At 38.9% G+C, this 24100-nt stretch overlaps 1 protein-coding gene across 13 annotated transcripts in view; it reads right to left on the reverse strand.

Moving 5' to 3' along the window:
• Nucleotides 1–24100, reverse strand: part of BAZ2B (bromodomain adjacent to zinc finger domain 2B) — a 115229-nt gene that overhangs the window by 79667 nt on the left and 11462 nt on the right. For 12 of the 13 annotated variants that reach the window (XM_017823737.1, XM_017823736.1, XM_017823735.1 and 9 more), the window contains exons 2-3: nucleotides 6254–6296; nucleotides 5545–5714 (exon numbers count right to left, since the gene is read on the reverse strand). The gene's annotated coding sequence lies outside the window, so the exon portion shown is untranslated. The remainder of the gene's footprint in view (nucleotides 1–5544; nucleotides 5715–6253; nucleotides 6297–24100) is intronic. The other variant, XM_017823725.1, reaches the window with a different exon arrangement.

Raw genomic sequence — 24100 nt, forward strand, 5'->3', positions numbered from 1 at the left:
GTTTCTCTTCTTATCACAGGATTTGCTACCTACCTTAAAATAAGACACTAACTAACACAGATCTAGTTTTGCCTAAGGAATTAAGACTTTTAAAAAAAAATCAAATATAAAATTATTGATAGTAATATTATGAATTCAGGTAACAGCAAAAAAACCCCAACACATACACTACATCTCCCTTTGTGGAGGAACAAGAAACAGAATGGCAGCGTTTCCAAGCCTGGAGAGACCTGTATGGTGCTTGAGGAGAACAACAATTTATGGACTTCTATGTTTTTACCCCAGTTCTGAACACAGTTTAATGTGCCCACACATATACCTCTGTATTAATCCCCTTGATCTGTATTACCCCAGACTTGTCTGGACTTGTCCCCAGTTGTTTCCCGCCCAAAGTTGTTTACTCCCTTACTCTCCCCTGCTTTCCCGCTCATCCCACACTGACTGGTCAGAAAATGCCGCAGTGTGGAGCGAGCTCCCACTGGTCCCAAGCACCTGACTCCTCCCAAGTTCCTCCCTCCTCCTCCCTGCTCCCCAGTCCTGTTGCACCCTGAGATGTCCGTCCCATGCTCACCGCAGTTATCAGACCTCCCTCACCTGAACCCTAGAGAAGTCCTTGTTCTCCTCAATAAATTGGCCATTGCACCCCGACCTTCCGCCTTGTCGGACCCTTCTGTGCAGTGTCGCGTCCCTATTGCCTTCCCCATCGGGCCGTGGCAGCCCTTCTTTCTCATAACCCTTATACAGATCACACTTTTTGGAGCTCTCCTGTGGTGAACCGGTCCACTCCTACTAAAAGCAGCTTTCTAGTAGAAACAGGAACGCAACACTCAGATGAGCTACCAGCAGAACAGTTCCTGAAGACTTAGAATCAAAAGATAAGGCTGCAACAATTTATATATGGAATATTATCTTTTCAGTAGTTGACTAGAAATGCTGTCTTCACCTAAACATCTAAATTACAGACCTACTGTATATTAAGACTCTGAAATTTAATTAGAAAAAATATTTGTCATTTTCCATAAGCAGAAAAAGCTTTGTATTTAAATGCTAAGAACACTTCTTTCTGTAAGAAAGCCAAAGCAAAGTCAAAACCTTAGTCTAATCACATATACTTTGAAAGATTTCTGAACTTTTAAATTTTCAAAGTAACTGCAAACAACAAGAACACCTTTTTTCTGCAAATGGATTGCTGCTACTGCAAAGATAAAATCAGCTGGTCTAAACAACACAGTGCTACAACTGAAAATTCAATTTACATCTGAGGTCCTCCAGTTGACATCTGTACAGTAAAGCTTAATAAACCACTTATTCCACCTAACAATGGATTGACAATACATAATCAAAATCTGCCCTTTAACCCTCTCAGCAAATAACCATTATTAAATCTGGTTTGCAGCATAAGCACTAACACAGTTTGGAGCAAGTCTTACAGAAGTTGTGTCAGTAGCGGGGTTTTATGTTTTGTTTTGGTTTTTTAACTGCCGTCCTTTTATAACTTATAACACATCAAATGTAGACTATCAGTTTAAAAGAAAACTATAATAAAACTAGGCATTCCACAGAGAAATATGCAGTTCATTAATTCTTTCCCTGAAACTTTCGGTCCTTTTGTAATTTCATTTCCATAATTGTTTGATGTAGCATGTTAATTTGTTCTCCTCATTAAATGAACCTAAATACATACAACCAAGGATATAAAAGTACACACCCAATGACCATATTTGCAGACAACATACAGTAATAAACTACTTTTAATTTTTGAATAAGACGATTTTCTAAAATGTCTAAAAATAACTATGTAAAATAAGTAGAAAAACGGCACAATTACCCTCTGTATTTTATTTACACTCTGTATAATTACTGCAAGCACATAAAACTGTTACAGTCCTATTATCATGCAGTTTCTTAGTCAATGTTAATTGTTGTTATTATGCTGAAGCAATTAAATCTGCAGGTCTCACACATGTATGAAGGAAGTAAATTCTCGTGTTCTTTGGTTTTGGAAGCTTTTGTATTTTTTCTGAGCTTGTCAAGTGTACATCCACCCACACTTGCAAAAAACCAAACTCCTACTTTTCAAACACTATTACCACAAACCATGAACAGCCTCTTTTCATAGTCACAGACAGTTCTGTTTGGAAGGAACCTTAAAGCCCATCCAGTGCCACCCCCTGCCACGGGCAGGGACAACTTCCACTATTCCCAGGTTGTTCCAAGCCCCGTCCAACCTGGCCTTGGACACTTCCAGGGATCCAGGGGCAGGCACAGCTTCTCTGGGCAACCTGGGCCAGGGCCTCAACACCTTCAGAGGGGGAATTCCTTCCCAATATCCCATCTCTCCCTGCCCTCTGGCAGTGGGAAGCCATTCCCTGTGTCCTGTTCCTCCATCTCTTGTCCCCAGTCCCTCTCCAGCTCTCCTGGAGCCTCTTTAGGGGCTCTAAGGTCTCCTCAGGTGAACACCCCAAGTCCTTCCCCAGGTGAACCCCCCCAGCTCTCCCAGCCTGGCTCCAGAGCAGAGGGGCTCCAGCCCTCAGAGCACCTCCGTGGCCTCCTCTGGACCTACTCCAGCAGGTCCATGTCTGCCTTGTACTGTAAGCCCCAGAACTGTTTGGGGGAATATAAAAACTGAGGTACCATTTCCATAATCACATGCACCTCTCCATGAATTCTCTACATCCTTTTGAGTAGTTACATGATGAAAAAAGGCAAATACAGCTATGTATTAGATGCTTTAGCTAGTTTTTGGTAAGAATGGGAACAACTGTAGAGAGGAAGCTAACAAATTGCCCTGAAAGCATAGAACTACTTTTGTTTAACCCAAGTTCACCAAATTTTTCTTCTTTTTTGCCCCTTACTTCTCTGCTGTAAGTTTTTATCAATAGTTTCTCATTAGCTGCCAGTTCCTAGACTTATCAAATTTCACTTACAGTTCAACAATCACATTTTTTGTTCAATTTCTTTTGTTCTGAGACACAGAAGCTGACAAGTGATAAAGCATACGGTTTTATAAAAATTTAAAAAAAAAAAAGTCTGCCTAACAAGTCTGCTGTGTTGTTATTTAGTTTGCAACAGGCTATTATTCACATACACTTAAATTTCATGTAAGAAAAAGGCTTTTCTTGGCAATTGGCTTCTATATTTTAGAACCAGTAATTGAAATATGCAGAACTTCTGGTGGACCTGATGACAACAAGAAAAACTCTCACACTTTTTTCTGTTGCTGTTTGCCTTCACACGCCCGGCCACTAATTCCAAGTAGGCCAATGCACACTTTGTTACTGTGAAAAGAAACTGGGAGCTTGCAGAACTTGTCAAATCCTTACTTATACTTTCTCTAGGAAGACTGATTTCTGAATCTTTCCCCCCCTCTTCCTCCACTTTTTCCTGCTCTTCCTCACTCTTTTTTTCTCCTCCACCCTCACCTCCAAGAAAATGGAAAGGAACCCCTTCAGTGTAGATCTCACCTACAAGGATTCTTCTGCTAACCACAATATTCACCAACTCCAGTATTCCTGCAATGGCAACATCTCTCACAGACTTGCCTTGTCAACACAATTTTGGTCAAAGAGGCCTCACTTCTTAACTTCCTAACTTTACTCCAGAAAATTTTGTTCAGCCTTCTGCTGCGCTGATTTTTTACTTTTAACTCATTTGTTTCATTATAGACATTAATAACTTGCTTTGTTACAACCATATAGAAAACTTTTAGAGAGTATTATCTGCATAACTTTAAAGTACTGTGTCAACATTCTAAATTATCTGTTTCCACAAATAAAGTGGGACTGTTAGAATTCACCACCGCCACCTTTTGGAACAAATAAAAAGAGCCACCATCAGGAATTAAAAGAATTTTGTATTTTGGGAGCAGAACTTGGTATTCTCAAGAACTTCCTATCTAAAATGTCATCACTTTAACATGAAAAAAATCCAAACAAATAAACCAACCACCAACAAGAAAACTCACAACACAGAAGGAATTATTATTTGCCATTTTTCCTAATCTTTTTAATCTCTCCCTTGAGCAATCCATTTGTTACAACTGCTATTTCTCTTCCATTTTATAATGCCTACAGGAAAACTCATCAAAAAGCACAAATCTCTCTACAACTTCCTCCTGTTCTTCTCCAATGGCATATTTAAAGGGAAAAAAGTTACGCATGTCAGCTTAGCCATTTATGGCGTACTCTTCTCACTTCCTGAGTAAGGCACTTTTTTGTTCAGCAGTCATCCTCATGATTCCACACAGGAACAGAACAGAGGGCAGCTGGCATCTCTCGCTCCATGGTTGTAGGTCTAGGAAAAACTGCCCCACAGAGTAGGGTCTAGACTTGTTTGTAGGTAATAACTCCCAAAATATTAAGGAGGAAGGAGCCTTTGTAACATCAGGGTGTTCAGAGAAGTCAGAGACAAATTTTTACCCAACCAATACATCCGTATTCTTGGGATTGTATCTCCTTCCCAAGGTAAAGGACTTTTTTTTTTAAACAAGATTTCACAAATCAGAAAGTTAAGCTGGTTTAGCCTTTCAAAGTCAAACATACAGGTGCCGTTTAGTACCAACTACAAGCTACATTCCCTTCTCTGCAAAACTGGAAGCTTCTTCTATAAGGTTTCACTATCTTTCTTCAGACACTGGCAGCTGGGAAGCAAACAGTCTCAGGACACCCCAGCAAAAAATGTTACCTCCTTAACAAAACAAGAGGGTTCAGTCTTTATGAAATGAAGGCTTTTCCAGTAAAATGGCTCACCTTACAGCAACTGGCAGTATCATACTGCATTATAGGAAGTATCACAATATCTGATGCCTGCAGTAAATGTTAAATCCTAGATAAAGTCTTCATATTTCTCTTATTGCAAATTAATTAATTACTTTCCTAGTTCTGCATTTTAATTTTTTTAAGTGGTTCAGAATGCTGCTCCTGACTTCAAAATAGCAGGTTATCCTACCTCCTGCTCTTACCAGCTCTCCTATCACTGCCTGCTAAGCAATATGTTCACTAGAAAACTGTTCTTTTGAACTTTCATTCACTTGAGCCCTCCTATTTAATAGATCTGCCCTCTCCATATTAACCTATTTGCTCTTTGAATTTAGCAGCTGTTGGTGCTCTTACCACTCCTGTAAACACTGTATTAAGTCACAAGCAGTGGTTGTAACAGCTTGTCTTTGCATTGCACAGAAAGCACTTCTGAAACTCGAGCCTTCTACATTTCATCTTAAAAATTATTTTAACCAACATGCAAAAATGATTGATTTAGACTTTTTTTTTCCCTACTGTCAGTGCAAATTTTATCTCTACTGATTGTAAAGTTATGTCTGGGATGAGGGCAAGAAAGTTGCTACTGAAATGTAAGGCTCTACATATCTCATTACTGCATATAAGTTTACAATATGTCTTTACAAATTTAAGTATGTTATTCACTGTCTTCATGGTATTTTATCACAAGTATATGAAAAACTGATGATTAACATGAGCAACACGAAAACAATACACTTGAAAAATCATTCCAAATGTATTTCAGATTTTCCTCCCTTGTATTACATACCTCACAGACAGTAAGTCCAACAGAAGTTGAAAAGTGTTCCTGAAAGTTGCATCTATGAGCTAAACAGGCAGTCAGGCTTGCTGTTAAAATCTCTATTTTGGTTGTCACTGTTAACTTTGTCTGAAGCAAAGTGCTGGAGTAAGACACAGACAGGTTTTTCTTCAGCTATCCTGAAAAAAACCCAAGCAAACTGATGCGAATGCAGAATTTTTCATTTCCTAGTAGTCTAGTAAAACAGCATAACTCATGCTCATCATCTAGCAAAATATCATGTATTCTCTGACTATGCAAAATGCTTTTTGAAGTCACTAAAACCGATTTTGGAATCAAAACTCTCAGCACAATTAGTTTTAAATATTCCCTAAACTGTATAACATCAGACATCGAAACTACTAAAGGTATACACTAAAATTACATTCTATCATATTTATATTTCAAGCCTACATACACAAGGTAATCCAGAGAATGACAACAGTATTGTGGACATGAATTGTTAAAGACCTACTCAATAGTTAAACACAAAGTCACAAAAGTCATTGCACTCAAATCTCTAAGTTTTAGTCAAGGCTGTGCTTAACGTCTGGCTGAAACCAGGACCTGGATGCAGATGTTAGCATTAAGCCCTTCAGTACATAACATTTTCCTTTTCCTTGTATGAGTCATGCTTCTCAGAAAACTATCAAAACGCTTATTGCTACAGCTCACTTACTGTGAGGAGCGTGGTCAGTTCTGGGGCATGGCTGTTTTGCAACCTGAAAACAGAAAACAATTAATGATCAGCTGAGTCACCAAGTAACTTCTACAAGGACAAAGAAAGACACATCAAACAGAACAGTAAAATTTCTCCCCAAAAAAGTATGTGAAGCATTTCCAGCACAGCGAAAACACTTTGTTTTCCACTGCCAGATATAAAGCCCATACAACAAGAACAGCTGAAGACAAATGTTATATAATCACCCTTGTTTTGTTTGCAACCAGCTGTTTAAACACACATACCCATTTTCCCCTTACTAAGTTGTAAATAAGATGGTGTAACATGTTCCTCCCTTTGATGCATACAGTAAAACAAAGAAATGTTTCTGTTAAAATGCAAAAAAACCCCAAATGTCCTGGTCTCCCAAAAATCAATGGAAATTCTCAATTTTGTTATAATGGAACCAGAGCTTCATTCCATTAGTGACACCCTCTAGCATGAGGATTTCAAGTTTTCCTCATGCTATGAGAATTTAGAAGTGTCTCTGTGTCAGTACAAAATCCACATACATTTCACTGAAAATTTAAAACTAAAAATAATTTTGAACACTTGTTTGGATTGTTTACTTCCCAGACTTTTTTTCCCTGGATAGATGAAGTTTTTCTAAACACATAGTTCACACACACTGTATAGGACACAGAAAATACAATAATAGATGCAACATTTCCACTTCAGGAAAGTGTTACTTGCTAAAGTAGTAGAAATGCAATATCATTAGGGTTTTCATTGAAAATTAGTAAAATGCAGTGAAATTTTACAGTTTGATATTTTAAAAATATCTTCTGTAGCATTAAACAGATACTTGCTTTAGAAAGCTCAGAGATGCTCTCTTGAGCTACACTGACAGGCAATTTTAACCAAGCAAATATGCAAAACTGCCTAAATATCAAAAAATGCTACAGGGAAATGGCATATCAGAGTTTTTAGAAAACACATGCATAGAAAAATGGGTATTTTCACTCTAGATCTTTTTCTACAGCATCACACTGATCGGAGCACAAAGTTCGCCTGCCTCACCATGGCACAGTCAAAAAAGCACACTAATAAATTTACACAAACAAAACTTCAGTCATCTGCAGGAGCAAGAACTTCGTTTACAGAGTTAGGCAAGCTAATATAATAATAACAATAATAATGGCCAGTCTTCGCGAGCGAAGATTTGGGAAAGGTCATTAACCCTTCGAGCCTGCGCAGTGGATTTTTTAGGTGAGACCCAGCGTGCGCTGAACTGAGCCCACCCTTTAATCCTGAGGTTCATCTGCCGGGGCCGAGCAAGCTTGGACAGTGGCAGTGAGGGTCTCAGGACGTAGGTTTGTTTAGAGTGACCTTCTCTTAGATGGATGGCCTTACAAGGCTGACGAGCTCCATCTGCCCGGGGGGCTGGGAATCGAACCCGGGTCGCAGCGGTGAGAGTCCTGCACCCTAACCACTAGACCACCAGAGGCCCCTAGGCAAGCTAAGTAACAACTGAAATCTAGGTAGACAGTTGAATCAACAATACTCAGTTTTTTTAATTTCATCTTAAATTACAACCTGCAAATGTGTGGCCATTAACACCAGCTGCTTTTTTGTTTGTCATGGCCACCAGTGTCAAGCTCCTAGGCCTGCCAGAAAAACAGGAAGTATTTTTCTCCCTTGACAAAGGACAGCCAGGAACAAATCATTTCTCACAACAGTCAGTGGCAACATCATCAACCTTTCTCCCAAGGAGAAATCAAAACATTAGTATTCCCCTTCTCTACCCTACTGCCATACTTTGACACCACCCCAAAAACCCAACCTACTAGAACCAAAACCAAGAAAGACAGAAGCGATGGAAGACAACACTATATAGTAATTACGCCATTTAAAAAGCAGGAGCAATTCATTGGAGAGAAGAAAACCTTAAAAAGTATGTATTTTGCTACACTCTCAACCATTCTGCTGGCTGACTAGAGGCCTCAACTGTCCTCCAGAAAGCAGAAACAAAGTCGTATTTCTTCTTCTAAGTTGCATTTCCTGCATTAGATGAAGCTCAAAGCTCAAGTAGTTAATCTCTGTTAAAATTCTGCACATTTGTTCTACTTCTGACTAATCTATTCCTCTGGCACTGCTAAGTCTGGGCTTTGGAATCAGTCCTGAGGGCATTGAATAGCCCCCCAAAACCTGACCCTTGGGACAAAGGTCAGAGGCCCAGTAGAGCTGAGGACAGTGGAAAGAGCTCTTAAAGCTCCTGCCTGCCACTCCCCCAGAATGATAACCGGCTACTGAGGTACCCAGCAGGCAGGGACACTGCACAGCCGCCTCAGCCTTGTACCCGGAGAACGATGCAACCATCGGGATGAGAAGGAAAAGTTACCCAGACCCCTAAGAGAAACCAGCCAAACCAGAAAACAGCCTACTTATTTCCCAAGGGTAACAACTCTTAAACAAGAGAAGACTGGGAGGAAAGAGAAGTCTCTTTTCTATCCTTAGTACATGAAAAGGATCACAACTCGGAAAATCCTCTACAACTTTACTAGAAGCACAAAAACTTGTAAAACAAAGTTTCCACAAGAAACTGGAATAGGTACTTAAGAAACTGAATACAAAAGATTGCATGACTGCAAGTAAGAACAGGTAACAGTTTTAAAAACAAGCTTTACCATGGCTCCCTGATTAAAAGCACACAGACTGGTTTTGGCCCTAGTGCCCAAAGTACAGAGTAAACAGGTGCCCTAAGTGGAAAGGTCTGATTTGGCATGAACTTAAGGAAATTACACAACACCAACCTCTCTGTCCAGCAGAAGAAAAAAATACTTAAAAGGACCAAAGAATATTGTTTCAGACTAAATATTCTGTTCCTTGACATAACTGCACATACACAATCGTGGGAAGCTCAGGATTTCCCATTTAACTGTGCAATAACAGAAGTCCTTGAAACCAGTTTCTTCTCCCTTTTTGTACTCATAGTTCTTCCATTAAAGCCAACAGAAAAGCATTTTTTGTGATTTATTTTTTAGATTTGTTTTTAGAACCAATTACTACAAAGTATCCTTAAATACAGACAAAATCCTAATGCAGTCTGAGAACAAAATGCCAGAAACAGCCAACATTCCACACCCAATGGAAACAGGCGGAAGTTGAATATTTAAAATAACAGAAAGAACTGAAAATGTAGAGTGGTCAATGGAAGAATGGGACAGTTAATGTGGACAAGAATGATTTTATTGTTTATTTTCAAATTTCATTACTAACTGTGCAACATTAACGTACCCTAATCAGGTTTTCCTGCACTATTTCCTTATTGTGTACAAAGTAAAGAAAAAGGAAGCTTCCTATGCTTAATATTAGCATATAAATGGTTAATTGAGGTTTGACTTCAGTGGGAAGACAGGGTGGGGTGAATTCCCACCTTTGTTACTGTTATCACTTTGCAAGGTGGGTTTTTAAGCAAGACTAGAATAACTGGTTTACATTCTGGCAATGGCATCTTCCCAGTTAAATCGAAATTTAGTATCTGAAAGCACTGCAGAATGCATCAAAACCTGCACCATTTTCACACAAAGCTGTGAGGAAAGACCTTTTCTTTCTTGAACTACAATTTGCTTCTTTCCCCAATGCAAACATACTACAAAGGATATGCCCATCTTTTAAAAACTGACTTGGTGTCCTTTTGAATTATACTGCAAAGACAGAAAGAACATGGGTTTTCAGGTTACGTTCTCCCTGGCTTTCATTAGTAATTCAGGACTTGTCTGCTCCAAAAGATTACTGTGACAGGGCAGCTAACACCGTTAAGGCATTTATAAAAGACTGAAAAAGTGAAATGAAGGAACTTGATCAAACTGTTTCACACTTCCATTAACATTTGCAACCAGCAGTTCTCGAAAACCCTACAGAAAGAACGTTTGATAAAATAGGGGCCCCCTTGTTCCCTAAAACTTAAAAAAAAACAACCTGAAGCAAGTTTCTCTATTTAAGATGTGCCACTTTCAGTAGTTTTAAAAGGCTTAGTAGTAAAGTCATTAATACCTATTAAAAACTAACACAACATGCTTCTTGAAAACCCCTTCTAGTGGAACAGTCAAAAGGAGAAGAGAAGCCATGTCCCTAAAATACAGTTTTAGAAAAGTAACCTGATTTAAAAAAAAACCCTTACGTGTTTTTAGAATTATTTTTTTAAGTACTTTTATCCCCTTTGATGAACTAATATGTGGAGAACAAATGATTCCAAAAAATGGATTTAGAACAAAAGACCAATAAAAAAAAAATTTAGAAAATGTTTAACCTGCCAAAGCAAAATTATCCCTTATGATTTTGAAAACTGGTAATTCAACAGAAGTTCAGTATTTCAGCATCATATTTAGTAAAGACTGGGCATCAATCAGTATGAAGAATATTTAAGTAACAAAAACCAAATGCTTTCCATAGGAGTTTGGGTTCTGGGTTTAATTTCTTTTACAAGATTTATGTAGTTGGGTTTTGCCTGCTTGGAATTCTCCTCCTCCCTCCTTCTACAGACCACACCACTAATATGGAAAGAGCGCACAACTGAAAATTACTTCCTGGATCAAATTTACTTCCTTCCCATCCCACATCACACAATCCTTCTCATAATGGATCAAGTGCCATCTTTGAATTTGGTTTCCTTCTCCAATCTTTACATTCCTCGGGTTTTCAGCCTAAACTTGTCCTTCATCAGCTTAGCCCCACTTGTTTGAATCTAACAATTTCTATGTTTCTTACACTGTTTTCTTTGCATTTGTGGCCCACAGGGCAGGAGTATGCAAGTTCTCAGGTTTTAATTTTGCTAAACTAAACCAGCCTAAGTTCTTCCAAATCCTTCTGTAAGTCTCCAAATTACCCTCAAAATCCTAGTGTATGTTCTCACCTACTTTAACTTCATGTTTCTTGAGTATGAATAATCCTTCTGGTACAAACCAAAAATAAATTCTGTTCCAGATGAGGCCTTGTCAGGACATTCCCAGTGCAACAACGATCTAAGAGAATCATTAAAGCCACGGTACAAAAGGCCTCCCATGCAGAGATGCCACATTCACCTCCAGGACTCATTCAAGTACTGGCCCAGGAAGATACAGTGCTCAGACACTCACCTGCTGTCCTGCAGAACCCTTCACTGGTGAAGCTCTTGACAGCTTCTGCTGTGTCTTCTGAACAGGAATAATGAAACTGGGGGAGTGGGAAATGGGGACCCACCAAAAAAACCTATATACTGAACCCTCTTCAATTTTATCATCAAGCTCCACTGAGTCTCGTTTTTTTAAGATCTTCTTGTTTCTTCCACTTATTTGCAATTGTACATTCCTCATGCCATTAAGTATTCAAAAGGAGAAACACAAGCATAATTTCTATTCACCCAAAATGCCCTGTTTTCTCATGCTATTACTTTATCAGTCCTCAAAAAACTAACCACTCTTCACCCTCATTAGACAAAATTCTATAAGCGGCAGGAAACTAAGGCCTTTACATTTTAGCTTTGTCCAAACAGAATGAAGGTAAGAAATGTTAATTCAGTTTCATTGTACTAAGAAATCATCTGAGCAGCAGAAAATGGGAGTTGTCCATTTTTAGACAAACATCCCAACCGCGGGAGGCCACATTTTTATGGTGAGTGTGCTGGCACTGCTTTATGAAAGCAGAAGCCACAAAAACCTCTTCTGTAAGTACCTGATCCTTCAGTGTGCACACTGTACCTCTCTGTTGTAGAGGAAATGCACCACGAGTCAGTCAGCTGCTGGAGCACTGCACTGGCCCCAAAATGCCTGAGGCTCTAGCCCACAGTTCCACTGCATTCTTTTACCCAAGAAATTTATCTGTGCAGCTGGAGACTTCTCTCATATTCAATTCCTGTGTACAGAGACCACTTACACAGAATCATTTAGGTCTGAAGAGGCCTCAGACCATTGAATCCAATCATTCCCACAGCACTGCCAAGGCTACCCCTAACACATGTCCTCAAATGCCACATCCACACTGCCTTTAGATCTCTCCAGGGATGGAGATTCCATCACTTCCAGGGCCGGACAACCCTTTCAGGAAAGGAATTGTTACTAATATCCAATTTAAACCGCCCGTGGCACAAAACTGTTACAATCATACCAAGTAAATACCTTCTAGGTAGAGTCCTGATTCTCCTCTGAACTGTTATCTTTAAGTCTCCATTAATTTAAATTTGTTTGACCACTTTCAAATATTTTAAAAATACTATTAATTCTCATACTATAGCAATTACACTTTATTTGACTTCCAAATGCTGAAAATCTCTATATACGCTGTATGAAGAACAAAGAGGATCCTTCCTTTGTGCTTATTTCTGTTTCAGTGCCACAGCCCACAAAAGCATAGCAACTGATCTGAGGGTTTATTTAGTTCAGTAGTATTAAAAAAACAATTCAACTTGTAAGTCTTTTTGCATTCTTCAGGTAAAACGTGTCCGTGAAACATGCCACTTCCGTAGCATCATTATCCTCTCCCTAAAATAGAATTTCAGCCAAAAAGTAAGAAAGTTCAGAACGCTGAGCTACAGGGTTTTATTCACATCGTTGACCATTTCGTGCAGCTCGACAAGGTAAGATTCCTACACTCAGCTAGTAAGAAAAAATATCCCTTTGGAAGAAACAAAAGCTGTGTGGACTGTTAAAGCTCTGTCAGCACATCAGACACTTATGCCATGAACCTTTCCACATCAGGACTTCACACTGTTGTGATGGCTGAAAGCAATGATGTCAGCTATGACAAGGTCTACATCATAATTAGGTATTTTGATCAAGATTCAAGACTCGGGAAAAAAATGATCTTTTGGCAAGCTTGCCCAAAAGTGCTGAAAGGCTTTTGCATCGCTTAATTAGTTTTCATCGACTCCCACATTCTACAGACACGACAGAATTTTTCTCTGACTCAGCACTTACAGGGATCAGCAAGCATACTTATGACTAAAAAGTGCAGCCATTCTATATAACCTCTCTGTGTGTCACTGCAGTACACCTGAGAAACCAGAATTATGGCAAGGCTATTCTCTAACAAGCAGGGACATGTTGATTAACAACTCTATCATGCCAGTATAAAGTGAAGAAAGGAACACTGCCAGTAAAAATTCAAAACTGCTCCTCTTCCTGTCACTACCCTCAGTGGAAGAGAAAGGAAAAATGTGAAAAGAATTTTTTCTTCTAGCAAAGTAAGTTCCATTTCATCCTTTAACATCCATTTTGAGCAGCACAACACGAGGAAGTGAGAATTACTGCGTTGGAGGGACTTGATCCTCTGTTTGAAGACTGACCACCACCCTGAGACTGCGCAATGCCGGAAGCTCTCCCGAAGGAGGAGGGAGCAGCAAGACATGACTTCAGCACCCACGGAGCTGCTCCAGGTTGCCAAGAGCACACAGTCACTGTTTTGTGTAGTGTCCCATTAGCCAGCAATCCCAGCCATAAACAAAACTTCACTGCATTTTACATGACTCAGAGAATCCTGGACACTATTAAAAAAGCAATAATCACACAGACATAAACACGGCTAGGGAAAAGAAAGAAAACAAGGATGAAAAAATCAGTCAAGGGAAGAACATAAGAAAAAAATTAACCTATTAGAAAGTTGAAAAGGTCTTTTTTTTTTTTAAATTAATAGATTAAGATACAATACTTAACAAAAATGCAATGCAACTGAAATGGGGGAAAGCGTAGAGAAAGTAAGTGACTATGATGATGATGAATATAAGTAATTTTAAGTTCTCTGATATTTTGCAAATTCTCACAGGCACCTTTACTAGGTATAGGTTTAGTCACACAGCCAACACAGAGACATATTAAAATGTCAGTAAGTCACCCAGCACTGAAATCTAGTAACACGTGGTTAGATAAGGTGTGAAATACAGGTTTGGTCCACAATTAGATTATATTAAGCACACAAGCTAATATCAAGAGGCCTACCTACTCTGAAAGCCATAAGAAGATAGTTCTTCCCACGTAAAGATCTTATTCCTAGGCCCTTAACAAAGAAAATTTGATCTCCAAAACTTTGAAATTTGGGGCCCTCTGATGCGACAAACAGAAAACATCTTGTATCTTCTCTAATAAAAGCAACTACCGGTCGCAAGCTAAAGCACTTCAACCAAATGAGATTGAAAATTAATTGGTTATCAAGCACAGCTACATTGAAACATCCTTTGCATTAGATCTTCTGTCTTTATATTCCCACATCAATGACAGAAACATTGCCCAGCCTGTCAACAAAACCAATTAATCCAACTCGTAAAAATAAATTTTAAAAAAGTATGTATATATATGTTCGTGTATATATAGGGACACCTTCCACCAGCCCAGGTTGCTCCAAGCCCCCGACCTTCAACACTTCCAGGGCTGGGGCAGCCACAGTTTCTCTGGGCAACCTGTGCCAGGGCCTCCCCACTCTCACAGCCAAGAATTTCTTCCCAATATCCCATCTAAACCTCCCCTACCAATCACCTGGCATTTACAGCCCAAGATACCATCGGAGAAAAGGACCACCTGTATTGTGTGACACTGAAGAGTTAATTTAGACCTTATGCAGAAGCAGCATTTTTGAGGCAGAAACATGGGTACTTTTTACATTTACTTGTAATTATTCTCTTGATGGGCAATATATACAAAAATTAATTTTTCAGAATAAATACACAAGAAACCACATGACCCAAAGCAGGTAGGACACAACGTACTTTCATAAAACAGAAGTCACAAATTAAAATCTGGGGGAAAATATTCCTGAGCAATGTATTTGAAAGCTTCTTTGGCAGAGGACTACTGGAACCCAAGAACAAAACCACTTCCAGTAAAAACAATCTTAAATAATGCTAAGATCACACCATTTACTGCATATCATTACATATATTTTATAGGCACATCAGAAAAAAACAAGAACAGATTTAATGATAAGAGGATTTTAGCAATGGAAACAACTTTTACCTATAAATACATATCAAGGAACAACAATAATCTACTGTAATTCTAATTCACTCTTGCCCAACACAGCAGCATCTTCTTTATGCACACATACGTAACACTTTTAGGCACTGGAATATTCTGCTCACAAGAACCAACAGTTTCCATTAATCCACAAATCAAGTCATCATAATACAACATTACAAAACACACACCCTTCAGTAGGGTAAACACCTACAGTTTTTCCAAGACAACAGTCCCAGGTTCCTGAACTGGCGTCTGTCATACAAAACAGATCAGAGTAGCACTTATTTCACATAGTGCACAGTCCTTAGACAGTAACATCATATTCTCCCTCCTGTATTTCCCAGTGTATGCTCTTCTGCTCCACCCTTGAGAAACACAGTCTGCTGCTTTTATGCTCCTACAGAAAAGGCACATACTCAGATCTCACTTACATAGCCTTGTATCAGGAGATGCCAATAACAAACAGCTATAACGGAACTAGCACAACACAGAAGAAAAACAAAGGAGTTGTGAAAATAAAATACCCCATATCTCATTCACGTGTTGTATCTTCATTTTTGTTTAACGGTGTTTAGTAAAATACTTTATTTAAATTAAAAATCTTGTAGTGCACTTTCTTAGTTTACAACCCCACTGCATTTAGACCTGAACACTTCTCTTACTGCTCTTAATAATCATCATGCAAATTCTAAGATAATGAATCAGACAGTATGTTTACTAGTTACCTATGTTTCCTATGTATAGTGAAGGCAGCATTACTTTTCAAAACCACCACAAACTATGTAAAAATGGGTTTTGTTATTACAAGCAGGGTTTTGTTGGGGGTCTTTTCTTTGGTTTTTTTAATATTTGCTAAATTTTTGAAGTTTACTGCATTTCCAAAACAAGGCCCTGCAGTTGGTAAGGGAACTTGAGCACTGCAAAGATCAAAGGGAAACACAGATCTTCTTAATTTTAAAAATCATAATATGTTTATATATTATCCTTTAAGTCTTCATATTTGTAGAAATGTTATTAAAAAGTGGAATTACAACCATAAAAAAAATTAAACTAGTGAAGAGATTTTATCAAATTGAAACATTAAAGTAATATATTACTCTCTGGGAACAATAAAAGGCTTCAGATTGGTCAATGTGCAAATAATCATATCAAAGGCAATAAAAAGCCTGTATCACAAAAAAACAGCAGTAGTAATGGACATCTTCAGTTCTTTATCCCTAAACCATCAAGATATGACACGAGCCATCTAACAGGCAAATATAGCTGATTTATCGTATCACGTGGTCAGTACAAACACGTTACCTGAAAAAAAACAAACAACCCACACTAGTGGGTTAAGTCTATTCCACAGATTTTTCTAAATGCAAACCCTTGCTACAGAAAGTTCACTTCCCTGAAGCTAAAAGGCAACAGAGATGACCACACAAAAATCTGGAATAGAGAAATTATATTGCTCCCTGATAGCGGGTGAAATACAGCTGACAGAATGGAGCCACACACATGAATGCTGTGTATTTTGGTTTTGCACGGATAAATTTGAATGGAAAAAAGTGTTGGTTTTCGGGGAAAAAACAAAGGAGCAAATTTTAGTAAAAGAAAAATCAACCCCTCTCCCCTCAGGTTTTGGGTAAGATAGAACTTGGCAGTGTAAATACATGCAGTAATCCATCAAAGACAGAATTGAAGAACTTCCTATTAAGTTTATAATAAAACAGTTTAAAAACTCCTATTTTTATTATTCTGAGGAAAAGCAACAAAAAGAAGTTTAACCTGTAATGTTCAGGGTTCCCTGTATTCACACAGTTTATCATGAAGTTACTAAAAGCACCTGTTGTCAACATTCTCTTCTAACATGATATAACAGCACCACAAAAAAAGCCATTTTTTACTTGCCAAATTTGTTGATTTTCCTCAGGCACACTTTTATCAAGTCCTCCTGTCTCAGGACATTGTTCATTAAATGTCCAAAGAGTATAAACTGAGAAATTACAGAACAACAATAAGTTATCTTTTAAAGATGACATTAGGTAGCTTGTATTTTTAATCCTCATGCATCTTATTCCAATGAATCCTGAAGACCTCAGAATTTTACAGTTTGTTAATTCAAGACTAGCAATATTCTACTTTTCTGGTCAAAACTTATGACTCTGCATGCTCTCCTAGTATAATTTCAACACAAACTAACTTCAAACAGTTCACCAAAACATCCTAAAATACAAAGGTGACACACGCAATCACAGAGTGGTTGAGATTGAAAGGGAGGTCGTCTTATCCAACCCTTTGCTGAAGCAGTCCCGTCAAATCAGTTGCCCAGGACTGTGTTCAGACAATTTTGAAGTATCTCCAAGAGTGAAGACTTTGCAGCCTCTCAGGGCAACCCACGTCAGCACTCAGTCACCTCACAGTCAAAAAGAGTTTCCTGATGTCGGGGGGAACCTCACAGAACGGGTCAGGTTGGACCAGCCCACAGCAGGTCACCTGGTCCCAGCTCCCTGCTCACACACAGCCCAGAGCACGTGGCACAAAACCTCCTGGGTTCCACTCTGTGCCCCGGGGGCTTTTGACCTGTCACTAGGCACCACTGGAAAGAGCCCAGCTCTGTCCTCTTTGCACCTTTTGTTCAGGTATTTATAAACACTGATGAGACTCCCCTGAACCTTCTCCTCTCTGGGCTGAAGAGTTCGAGTTCCCTCAGCCTTTTCCATCAGGAGAGATGCTCCAGTCCCTTCAACATCTTAAAGGCCATTTATTGGACACTCTTCAGCAGCTTCATCTCTTCCATACTGAGGAGCTCAGCACTGCACACAGAATTCTACAAATCTCACCTCTGTCCTTCAGCATGTATTTCAAACAGTGAAATGCTATAAAGAGTTACGGCAACAACTTATGAATTATGATAATTTTTCTGGCATAAAGAATTATGATAACAATTAGTTCAAAGAAACAGAAGTTGCATACAGATGTTTCTCCATTACTGGAAAACACAGTTCTGTGGTACTAATGAACAAACAACTTTGAGACAGGGTTGTGGCACCAAAACAACAGACTACAAGACATCCCTGGAAGTTCAAAGGGTAAAGTAAGCTATCAATCTTACTAGTTTAAATAAAATTGAGGATTTTGAGTGAGGGACTCTGCTGCCAGGAATGCCAGTGTTTCTTCTATATTCCCCCTATTCCTTCAGTCTTGCTGAAGCGACGCTATAAATCTTGCCCACATATGAGAAGGGGGGGGAAACAAAAAAACCTGTAAGTTATGCACACAGAAAATAAAGAATCTAAAAGAAGGAGCTAGTGGTAGTCATACATTTTTTAGTTCAAACCATTCATATAGATAACATTCATTATCCTAGCATCAGTCTAGTACAAAAGCAGTGTACTAGACATTGTACTAGGCTTCTGATAATGATAGTAAGCTAACGGCAGCATGGATTACAGCAAATCTGAAGACTTTATTAATGGGTACCTATTAAAAATCTATTATTTGTGTTTCAGATTCTTTTTCTTCTGCTTCCCTGTTCTTTCTGGGCAAAAACAAGCTTGCAAGTACTTTCTTCTGCTCTGTGAGCTTTCAGGTTCAGGATAAGAACACAGTTTTGACAAGGTAACTTAGGAATCTGTAGAAGGAAGTTGATTGCCCAGGGACTGAAAGAGAAAATACTGTAAAGAAAGAGCACTAAAACCCGAATGGAAGGGACCCTGCAGGGCACGAGTGCCAAGAGGCCAGAAGCCACCTGAAGTTCCAAGTGCTTCTTAATAGAGTATCCTTGTCTTTTCATTTCTTAAAGACTGGAGCTTGAGTTAAAGAATGAAACTTCCACTGCTGCTTAGCACTAATTTAACTCTGCTGCTAATGCAATTCCACGCACATCTACTGAGAGCATCAATAGAAACGCTAAGCATTTTTTAAATATTGCCTGAAGTATCAATCAGTATCTGAGTATCTCAAGCAAAAAAACACTAAAGTAAATTAGTAATAACCCACTATGGAATAGGTTTGGTTTTCTTCTTTAGCCAGCTGCATTTATTTAGAAGGAAGGATGGTCAAGATAAAAGTTTGTTCTAAAACTTAAACACTTGCTCATCTACAGAGCCCTGGTCCTCTGACCTTTGACTGTTTCTTTATGGTCCATAAAAAAAAGCCAGGAAAGCAAGCAACTGACAAGTTGAGAATTAATCATTCTGAGCCCATGTTCTTTAAAAGACATGATTTATGATTATTTCATTGGTTGCTATATGCAAAATATTCTATTAAAAAATAAAAAAGAAACTTAAATATCTTGCTTAAGAAACCAAGCTTCTCTTCAAGTTCTGTAGAAATTGTAGTCTTACACTTTTGCTGTTCAAAATTAGTTATATTTATACTGGTGTAATGGCACTTGACTTCTGTTTGATGAATCAAAACATACCGAAACCTGTTTTTCAGCAATGATATGACGACTTATTTTCTAACATCAACAGAAGTTAATTATTGCCACACGCATGAACCAATGTGATTTATATTACAATAAAAGCAAGCCATTTCTGCAGGTTTTTTAATATTTGACAAACAAGTTTGACTCTTGCTAGTCTGGCTTACAATTTACAGGACGGAAGCGAACCAGGTATGGTCAACCTGATCACTGAAATCCAGTCTATGACACTAAGGGGGTGGGTGGGCACTTCACTTCCACTAAAAAATAGCTATGACTATACTTTTTAAAACCTTATGGTTTTCACTTACATTTGACTACATAAAATGGCAAGTCCTGCTTTTATTGATGAAAGGGCAATCAGTCGTCTGTGAGCTATGCATGTGACACATGTACACAATCCATTTCACAGGGTGCTGTTAAGCACACAGACTCTGGTCTGAAAAACCATCAACCAAAATGAAAGCTCTGGAAAACTGTATTATTATGTGCATGGATTCCATAAAGGCACGTTTTCATTTCACACATCAATGCAAATGTTTGTTCTCTCATGTAATAGTGGAATGGAAAGATAACAAATCAGCATGACTTGTGCTGGCCTATCTGCACACTCAGTAAGAAATAAATGTGCACATGGGAATGATTCTAAGGCATTTTCACTGACAGAAATGACTGGATTACTTATTGCTTGTAGTTACAGATGTAAATGTAATTCTAGTCATGTTACTTAAAAGCGACCAACATTTTCTAATTGAAATCACACTGCATTTATTCTGAAAAACAAAATTTTGATCCAAAAAAGTAAACTTCAGTATCCACATTCTGCTGTACACAGAATACATGTAGAAGGCATCATGTAAAAGCTTTTTACTACAGGTTTCCTTATGTGCATTCTACCTTTGAGGTAACTCTCCTGAGAGCAGTGTTCCTACGATGGTCCTCTGCATTCTCCTGATGCCATAAACCAGATCCTCTCCAGAAAATACAAATCCATTGCAACAACTCACTTGGCAAGGACACTGCTGACAGTGGATATACTCACTGAAAAGTGCACACACACTGAGGAACTGGAGAACCGCTTGAGGCAGGGCTGAAATTACACTACTACTGGCCTACCACCTCCTCAGCTGGCGGGTCTAATCTGTGCATCTTCTTCAATACAGGAATTAATTTTCACAAACTTTACTGTTAAATGTCTAGCCTACTTTCAGTTCAGGCTGCAAAGAAATGGCAAACAAAAGTGACTGCATGGAATGGACAGGCACATGGACAGACAGGTGAGCAGACACAGCACCATCACAGAACTTTACGTGTGTTGACAACAGGAAAAGAGCCACAAAGGAAACTCCTGCTTAACTAGGAGGAACTGGAAGCATTATAGTAGCAGTTGAGTTTTACCAGAAATTACTTTTTCCATTCCACAAACAGCATTTGAGTTCAATCTCTACTCCTAATGAAGGGTTGATCTGCAGCTCCCTGGCTAACGAGCTCTGGATACATGAAAATAACTAGTTAAGGACTATCAGAAATCTACACTATATAGAATCAGAATTCAAAAGTGCGTTTCATTTTTTAACTAATGCCATTCTATGCATCACGGGCAGCTTCTTCTTTGGGATGGTACCTCACATCATTAAGAACCACAACGTGAATAGTGTACAGGCACCAAAGCCAAACTTCCAAGTGCAAAACATTGTTATATTCACTGGATTAGCAGCCACATGCAATAGTTCCCTTCTTTCTCTGACAATTGTGTCTAGAAGAGGTATTCATCCTTAAAAAACAGAACCAGAAATGCTTAAACTTGGTATCTGCCCTGAAAAAAAATCCTAAATTTTTACCGTCTACATTCTTCTGACTACTATGATTCAGTACAAGTACGGTAAACATTTTTCATAGTAAAGAAGGTATCAGGTATTGAAATGAGAAGATTGTTGAAATATGGTAAGTCATTACTGATGAGAATAAGTGTAAATTATTTTTATAGAAAAAAATTACAAAAAGTATTAAATACCATTAATGTTCCTACTGAAATAATGAAAAGAAACCAGTCACTGACTAACTTAAGGCCGAGATTCTGCAAAATAATTTTACATGCTCAGCTCCTCTAAGTGTCAGTAGGTCAATGCCTTTTTATGAACGCAGACACACACTTAAAACTATTCAGGATTAAGATGTATTGATTTAATCTAACTGCATCTCAATTACGATACGTGCCATATATGTAATGGCAAACTTGTGCACTGGGTCACCTGAGATCTACATATTGCTTCGGTTTTCTTCTAGCAGATGCAGGTTCCAACTCAGGGAATACAAATGAAACTAAACAAGCACATTTATAGAATCATCTAGATTGGAAAAGACCTTTAAGATCACAGACTTCAATCATTAACCTACTACTGCCAAGTTCACCAGCCCATGTCCCCAAATGTCACATCTACACAGTTTTTAAAATCCCTCTAGGGATACTACCACTGCCCTGGGTAGCCTGTGCCAGGGCTTGACCACCCTTTCGGGTAAGAAATTTTCCCTAACATCCAATCTAAACCTCCCTGGTGCTACTTGAGGGCATTTCCATTTTTCCTGTCCCTTGTTCCCTGGGAGCACAGCCCGACTTCCCCCCGGCTCCCCCCTCCTGTCAGGGAGTTGCAGAGAGCAAGAAGGTCCCCCCTGAGCCTCCTTTTCTCCAGGCTGAGCCCCCCCAGCTCCCTCAGCCCCTCCTGCTGCTCCAGACCCTTCCCCAGCTCCGTTCCCTTCCCTGGACACGCTCCAGCCCCTCCGTGCCTTTCTTGCCGTGAGGGGCCCAGAACTGGACGCAGCCCTCGAGGGGCCTCCAGCAGTGCCCGGCACGGGGGACGGGCACTGCCCTGGGCCTGTGGCCAGTACTGACCAGGTGCCACTGGCCTCTTGCCCACCTGGGCACACCTGGCTCGTGTTCAGCTGCCCTCAACCAGCACCCCCAGAGCCTTTCCCACTGGCAGCTTTCCAGCCCCTCTGCCCCAGTCTGGGGCTGCGGGGGCTTGTTGTGACCCAGCTGCAGGACCCTTGTTTATCTCTGTTACTGAAACAGAGCCTGGAAATAAATGCATACCTTCATGTTCAGTGAAGGTTCACAATTGATGTTAACCCCCTACATTAACAACCACACTGGGTCAGGCCACTTTCACTTAGCAGTTTTCTGCATTAGATCAGTTTTGTTTCAATTGTAGACATTCCATTCAGAAAATAAGCATATCTCACAAATGCCTTAATTTTCACAATATATATTAATTACAAACTTAAGCTCATGATCGAACTTCTTTAATTTAGCCTAACAAAATAAAACACTTAATTAGTAAGTAATTAATATGGGAAAAAAATCCTTTAAAGATATCACTGTGGAACTGAATCCCGAAACCAGTCTTTAAAAAGCATTTTAAAAAACCCCTAACTTAAAGTTTTCTTGCACTAGAGTGAAATGTATTTTGGTACTTTAAAATTAACTCCCCATCTATCACACATGTTCTTCCAAATTCTTAGTACAACTATTTCTCTGATTTTTGTACTGAAAGTTAAACACAATATATCCATGTACGGAATGGCCAACCTAATAGTTACACCTGTTTGTGATAATTAATGCACTCAGACTTCTGTTCTTCACTATTAGGAGCAACACCATAACAAGTATAATTCCAAGATATTCTTATTTTAAAAGTTGCACTTCAGAGAGGTGATGCTCTGCTTATTAGTATTATGCTGTTCACATTGACAGCATTGACAGGTTACCTGCTGCACTCAAAAAAAGACAAAACAAACAAAAAGAGCAGCATAGTTACACTAGTTTCTGATATGGTCCTAATCTTCCCTTTCACAGGTGATCCTGACGAAAACAGTTCAAAAACTGTACGTAGCAGGTTGTCTTTTTTACCCTTTTTTTATGTATAAGTTACAACGAAATCAAATGTGAACTCTGTGTCTCAGAGTACTGCTGAAAGTCCCACAGCACAGGAACAGTTTCAACATTTTTATATATTAGTCCAACCAAACACATTAGCCCAAATTTAACTGCAACTTATTTGCAATGTTGTGTGCAGTATTTAGGATAGGTCATTTTTCAATTCCATTAAATATAGTGCCATTAACATCTATAAAACACCTGGATTTATGAATATCCCATGTTACAAACCTGAAGACTAAAATTCACACACAGGAACAGGGAAAGAAAGGGATATGGGAAAAGTCTGTAAGGTGGAAGTTACTGTACATAAAACTAGTCTATACTGCATTATGTTAATGGAATAAAGCACATTAACAAACTCAGCGCAAAGAGAGCACAGTAAGGAACCAAGAATGAAGGACAGAATAATCAGTGGTGACTGAAAAAACTGTGGTTGAAAATACACAAACCAAAGGTGATTACTTTCAAATCCCACATAAAAAACATGAAGAAACCACTTCATTCATTAAAATCTTAGAAAATGTTTGGCGTTT

This window comes from Lepidothrix coronata, unplaced genomic scaffold (genome assembly GCF_001604755.1).
Source record: "Lepidothrix coronata isolate B3197 unplaced genomic scaffold, Lepidothrix_coronata-1.0 Scaffold105, whole genome shotgun sequence".
Classification (NCBI taxonomy): Eukaryota; Metazoa; Chordata; class Aves; order Passeriformes; family Pipridae; genus Lepidothrix; species Lepidothrix coronata.